Below are 7,740 nucleotides of genomic sequence, written 5' to 3' on the forward strand. Positions count from 1 at the left end.
TTTCTCCACAAGTTGAAATAATGATGTCTCTTTAAAAGTATGTTAATGTGGTCTTGTATAGTAATGTCTTTTTAAAATTGAACCATCATTTCACTGCTGGAATAAATCCAATGTGGTCATGATTTTTTATGCATTGTTATCTTTGGTTTGCCAATACTTTCTTAGAACTTTTCTGTCTACGTACACACAGTTCAAGGTGTAATTTTCCTTTTTGTTTGTCTTTGTGTGATATTGACGTCAGGCTTACACAAACTTCATGAAACATCTTAGAGAAAGTTAGATGATATTCTGTCATCCAATTTCCTTTCTTTCCTGGCCTTCCTTTCTCTTCTCTTGAGCAGCTGCTGTGGAATCTCCGTTCATGCTCTCCGCTTTTGCCTTAGGTCTCCATCATCTTTAATTTGAGCTATAGCAAAGCTATCCTCCCTTACCCACAGGGTTATCCAAGTTATCTTTTCAAAACATCAGTTTCAAATAATCCCCTGTTTTCTTACATAACAACATTCCTGAAAACTTACCAAAGGCAAATATGTGCAAGCCACCAGTGAAATTATATAAGAAAAAACTCCTGGAGTACAAAAAATTGATCCAAACTTCTAATTACCGTTCACCTTTTAGATATCATCTTAAAAGTTTGTAATTAGCATTTCACATATGTTCTTTGACTTTGTTCTCTTCATTCCTAATTACTCATGCAGTCAACAGGCTTAGGTTCAATGAGTAACAAATTGAAGGTTAACAGTCTCTATGTGATGATTTCCATCTTTATCTCGAAGTTTATTCAGTTCATGAGGTCTTTGCTTCTCACCTATGTCAGCACTTTATTTTCTGTTCATATAATATAGGTAAAATGCAATAAAACATACAATTTAAAAATTTGTGCTAAGATGCTGACGCACCTGCAAATTACACAGCTTGCCCTACCAACAAAAACACAGGTAAATTTAGAACATAAAAGGCAATTTGAGGGTTTTCAAGTATTATGTTTGAAAGTGAGCATTCTTTGAAAATGTTAAAATGGTCAAGGGTTCTATTTACAAAAATTTTGGTGTTTCTTCATTGCTCGAAGAGTAAATTTAAACTTCTGAACATGCCATTCAATGCTATCCCTACTCCCAGCTTATTTTTCAAACTGGAATGCCCACATTTTTCATTTCTATTATCCTGTGTACCACTCACTGTTTTCAAATATACCTGGTTTCCTTGCCATCTCCATAGTCATGACGTACCATTAATCTAGTTTTACCATCTCCTCTTCTCTTCTTCACTTAAATTTTTCCAAGTTTTTGAAAACACTAACTCCAGTATGAATTTTCTTCCTTTCCTCTTATACAGTCAATAGACTTAGGTTCACAGGACAAGTTATTTTTTCCTCTACATTCCTAGAATACTTATTTGTTTTGAAACAGTACCATCTGATTAGAGATAACTGTACCAGTTTGGGGCACAGCATTAATCACTTCTCCTTTTCATATTTCAATTAAATGGTTTCAGTCATTATATAATTCTTCCAATAATTTCTTCTTATTCCCAGGGCCTCCATTCTAGAATAATTCTGAGGATAAAAGTTCTGCTAACCACTAACACTTATGCAATACTTACAATGTATGTTTTGTATACTTGAAGCATATGGTCATAACAGCAATTCTACTGAGTACCTATTAGTATAATACTTATTTTATATGGCAGGATACCAAGGTACAAAAAAGTTAAGTAACTTGCTCAAGATCCACAGCAGGTCTCTATGGCTTCTATCACTCTGAGCTTTGTGGGGAGGGAAGCTGTAGGCAAAAAGCGAAGAAACTGATTGTATGAGTTACTCTGAAAACCAGGGTGGCACAAGTAGGTTTGGGGCTCAGGTGACATAGTGTGCCACAGAGTAAGAGACAGACTCTCTTCTCACTTCTGAGTAGGCCTCATCCTGGCTTCAGTGCAGACAGGATTTAGGGGAAGGCAGTGGCTCAAACACCTTGAGGGTGTTCCATTTGGGCAGCTCTGGAAGCCAACATTCCTAGAACATCTATTGGCCTTCTCATGAACTGCAACAGCAGTGTTGGCACAGGAAAGCTTTCAGGCTTAGAGAACGTTGCAAAGGAAAGCACTGGGGTAGTAAATACTGTTGGGGTGATTTATCTAGTAATGTGAAGAAATAACTGGGTGAAACTTGGCTAGACTGTAAATCCTCCATTATGAGGGACTGGACAAAAAACACTAAGGTCTGCATTATTCCTATCAGTAAGAGTAAGATCCTAACAGTGCCTATGATTTTGAGAAGTCTAGAAACTAGGATACACAAATGATCTTATCTATTCCTACACAATTAGTTTGCGAGATATGCATTATCATTTCTACCATAGACATTTAAGAAACTGAAACTTAGAGAAATAACATACTCAAAACCAGGACTCTTGTAAGTGGTAGAGCTAAGATTCAAACCTAGCTATTTCTGACTGTGAAGTTCACGTTCTTTCCACTGTACCACACTGCCTTCCTGTAATCATGCAGTTAAAAAAAAAAAAAAGCACTCTATCTTCTGTTTGACAAATATAGGCAAAGCATTCCTTTCTCAGTACATGGCATTTCTCATGACCTAGAAGTTAGAATTCATTGATAATTTTGCAAAATAAACTCCCCAGTGAAGGGTTTTGTCCTCACCTAAGATAGATAAGCTTCGGTAAGCTGCTACAATGTGATGATTCTCAATGTGGTTTTCATTAGAGAATGTAGGTTCAGATGTAGCGATCACTTTTAATATGTACATAAATGTGTGTATATACCACAGCTGTTCAACTATCAGTTCATATGGTGCACAGATGAGAGGAGGCCCTCCATTTCCCACAATACACAGCCTACCTCTTAGAAGAATTAAAAAAAAATGTTTACAACAAAATGTGTTTCCAAAGACATAATATTCCCCATAAATCTGGGCATTATTCTCTTAAGACATTCTTTGAACTCCTTCCTTTATTAAAAATAAAATAAAAATAAAATAAAATAGTGTCTCAGAAGTAAGGAGAGAGGGTGCTATAATATCACTAGTAGAAACACGGCCCAAGCAGGGGATTCCTTCCACATTGAACTCGAGTCCATGTATCTCAGTTCTGATGAAACTGCAAATTTGATTTTTTCTTATAGGAAACGTGATTTTGCATTAGATTTAATTTTGAGGAATTTATGATTCAGAAGAAACAGTTCAATTCATTCCAAAGAAGGGGGAAATGCCATTGCTATAGCCAAAGTTAACAGTTTCTTTGTGAACCTGAGTTCAATTTTTACCATTATATCTAGGTAAGGAAAGCATATTATTGATTCATTTGGACACCTCAGCCAAGGATGTGAATGTTCCCTGGGGTGAGCTAGTTTAATCTGTATTTGCTTCTGTTTTGCTCTCAGGTGGTGTGAATTGATTGGGTCAAGCTGGGGAAGTGGTGGCATCCTTCCTTCTTGGTATCTAATTCTGACCCATTGAATGTCAACAAAGTTTCAGAAGGCAACGCCCCCTTGTTGGAGCTGAGAATTTAAGTCCTCATGCTACACAATTTGTGTTTTTATTGAAATGTACAAATACAACAGATATATATTTATATAAATGTATATTATTAAAAACCATATTCATAAGCTGGGGCAGGGGTGATGGGAGGAGAGGAGAGAAAGCTATGTCTGGGAGTCCCAAGAGTCATTCCCTCAGAGTTATGCAAAAGTTTCCAAATTAACGGCCTGAAGAAAAATCATGAATATATTTTTGCCAAGAATGTTTCCCCTAGTATTTTCATCCCAATACATTTTCTATGTGACTTAGAAAATGAATCCATTCCTTTCTAACATCTTTAACTTATTGATGTTCATGATTTTCTACACTTTTCGAATCAAAATGTGAAATAGAACATTTGTTCCAAAAAGATGCACTTTGAGTTTTGTATTCGGGATCTAAGTAGGTTGCTTAGATTATTTGAGGTTTTTCTTTTAACAATTATGAATCAACTACTGTTCTAGCACAAATATGGACGATTAAACAATAAAACTTGGAAGCAAGTTCAATAATGGAATCACAATGACAACTCATAAAGGTTATGCCCCATGCGAGGCCATGGCAGTTCATTGAAATGCCTGTTGTTTCTTTAATAAACCAGGTGTCACAGGCTTTGGGACTGGTATGTGCAGGCCAAGTTACTACTGAAAGTTTGGCATAGTGTTAGAATATCTTAAAAGGAAAATTTTTTGAAACATATCTTCAAGTCAGTATTAGAATCTGAAAACCTGCAAAATGAATACTTGTCCTATTCCCTTATGAAGCAATGCATTATCTCAGTATTTTCCCACTACTCTGTGCCACTCCCATCTTTAGTCAGTGAAACTTTTTGTCTTTTGAAATCCAGTTCAAAAACCACCTTCTCCACAAATTCCTGCCATATCCTCCTCTCTCTTTTAAAGTCTGTTCTCTCCTTTAAATGCCCATCTTATTTTACCTGTATCTCTCTTGAGGCAGATTTAGTCTTTATTATGGTCACTTGTCTGCATGTCTTATTTTCCCTACTTGATTCTAAAAGCTGTTAGGGTTGGGTCCATTATCTGATTCATCTTTGAATTCTTCATAGGTACTTAGTCCTGTATACAAGCCAGAAATAATAATAAAAAGACCTAACATTTATTGCATATTTACTACGTCCCAAGCAGTCCAGAAGGCATCATTTAATTCTTTGAAAACCATACAACACAGGTACTATTATTATTTATATGAGTATGAGACCCCAAACTTCAAGAGAGTAAGTAACTGGTAAATATTCAAACCCAGGCAGTGTGACTTAAAGAGAGAGAGAGAGAGAGACAAAAGGCACAAAACTAAAAAAAAAGTTTAGCAAGTAATTGACAGGAATTACGAAGCAGAGATTAAGATTATATGTTTCAATCTTCATTACAAAGACATTAAATAATCTAAACCCCATTCTCTCAACCTCTTTAAACTATTACAAAAATAACAATTCATAGTTTCTCTATTTCTACAGTTTTCTGGTCAGTTTTATCTTAACCTGGCAGAGCCAGAATTTAAATTCAGGGATATTAAAATCCAAAGTCCTGTATTAACCATGATGCTAGGGCCTTCTCACCCTTTAAGGTTTATCCTAAACTTCTGTTGTGGCCATTTCCATCGTGTTGTTCTGTTGCCCTATTGACCAAGGGCTAGTGCCTCCACCTTTAAAGCCTGCCATATATTCTTAGGCTTCTCATTTCTTCCTCCAGCCTCCTGTTTCCAAGGTCAAGGCAAGTCATCAGTTTCATTCTTTCTTTGTAGGTCAAACATTTATACCTTGTAACTTTCTTGTTGCTCCTCTCTTTGCCCTTTTCAAGTTATATACTTGATTTTAATATTAAGTGACTGCCTTGAATTATTCAATTGTTGATCTAATAATTGTCCTGTGCCTTTTTTTTTTCTGGCCACAATATCGACATGATGACACAGGCCGAATTGGTTACTCCACTGTCATGTGCATGAATACAAAAAAGCAAAGGAGCAGGTGAGAGTAGGGGAACTACCTGCCAGCTGGAACTTTAGAAAAGAATGATGTTCTGTAACCTCCGGAGCCATTGAGCACAATTGAACCTTGTCTATTTTTGGCAATATATAAAGGACAGATGTAATATTGTGACTTCCCTCCCCTGCCCCCTCCACTTTGGGGATATATGGAATTAATCTAGGGCATAATGGTAAGCAGGCTAGTAATCTTGGTTGCATGGTACTTTGGGTTAGAGTGCAACTTAGAACTATTTTTGGCATTTTCCTCCTATCAAGATTCATATTGATACAGCAATCCTGGACATATCTTTTCTATATTCCAGTATTTTTGTGCTTGTTCTGTATAAACAGCATGACATAATTTTTCTTATATACATGGGTTATAGATTTTATGATATGATTATGTAGAGCTTTAGTATCTATGTTTTCTTAAGTTAGCCTCTGTCAAAATACTTAGGTGTAATTAAGAATTTTAACATTTGTTGGCACACACTATACAATAGTCTTTTCTTCCCCCTACTTGTACGGGTTTTTTTCTTTCATATAAATTCCCCTAACAGAAAAAAAACATATACACACATACACTAACGATAAAACACAATGTAACCCTTGTCATTACCACAATTATTATTACTCATTTAGGCAGAGAAATAGTCTTATCACAAGCATTGTTCTATGACTTTTTGATTTTGAAAATTCAATTTGGCAAATTTGGTGACAAGTTTCCATAAAAGATTCACCAAATTATGTACTAAAGTCTATCTTTAATAGGCTGTTATCTTCCATCCATGTATAATTTAAATACACTCTACATTTCCTTCTTTTGGTTTCAACTGTGTGTCTGAGCCTCAATGTTGCCCTACCTGAGAGCACTCTTCAAACTTTAACGTTCACACAAATCATCGAGGGATCCCATTAACAGCCACATTCCTAGCAGTTCTGAGAGGAGGGCCAGAGGTTCTACATTTCTACCAAGGTATCAAATGAAGCTGGTGCTGCTGGTCTGTGGAAAACTCTTTGAATAGAAAACACCTTTATGCATAATAAGTTCTCAGTTAAACCAGTGGAAGAGGTTTGCCTGATTCTTCTCTTTTCCTAAATGCAAAATTAATCAGTCATTCATTTAACAAATATTTACTGAACTCCACTCTGTACTAGATAAATCAAGTGTTCTCCTTTACATTGCAGATCCATCTACTTTTTTTCATTTCCACTGGTTCTACTATCCAACTTTATGCTACTCTTCTTGTGCTTTGGAACTTTTGCAATAGCTGCTGAATGCATCTCTCTACATGCGTCTTTGTTCTCCCTTTATTTTTTAAAATAGCAAAAAAATTGATCTTTAAAAATACATAGCATTCTGATGTATCATATATATCAAACTTTCCCATTGACTCTTAAGATAAATTTCAAATTTTTTACGCAAAAATTTTTGAAAGATCCTGCTTACATTAATACCTTCCTCTCTCTTTACCCTCCCCCTTGCTTTTGAGCTTCCAGCCACTTTGGCTCTTTTAGTTATTAAACTTGCTAAGCTTTTTCCCATCTCATGTCTTTCACACATGCTGTTTCTTTCCCTAGAATGCTCTCTATCTAATATTATCCACACTTCATATCTCAGATTAACATCACTTCCTCAAAAAACTTTTATTTGATTTTCCAAACTAAGTCAGGATATCCTCTTATAAGCTCTTTAAGTGCCACTTATTTTCATTTGAGGGAAACTTTTCATAGACATAATTTTATCATTAAATATGAAAATTAGTCTACTTCCTTTGATAACCAGTTGTACGAAGGCATGGATCTTTTCTCTTTTAAATTTTTTTAAAATTTTTATTTATTAATTTATTCGAGACAGGGTCTTGCTCTGTCACCCAGGCTGGAATGTAGTGGTGTGATCTTGGATCACTGCAACCTCCACCTCACAGGCTCAAGCGATCCACCCACTTCAGACTCCAGAGTAGCTGTGACCATAGGCACATGCCAACACAACATGCTAATTTTTTGTATTTTTGGTAAAGATGGGGTTTCATCATGTTGCCCAGGCTGGTCTCGAACTCCTGAACTCAAGGCATCTGTCCACCTCGGCCTCCCAAAATGCTGGGATTACAGATGTGAGGCACCTTACCCAGCTTCTTAATTCCTATACGCCTAGTGCTTAGCATAGTGCCTGGGACATAGTAGGAAATGAATGATTTTAAAAATGGAAAGGGAATATTCTAGTTCAT

Source organism: Nomascus leucogenys, chromosome 16 (assembly GCF_006542625.1).
Source record: "Nomascus leucogenys isolate Asia chromosome 16, Asia_NLE_v1, whole genome shotgun sequence".
Lineage (NCBI taxonomy): Eukaryota > Metazoa > Chordata > Mammalia > Primates > Hylobatidae > Nomascus > Nomascus leucogenys.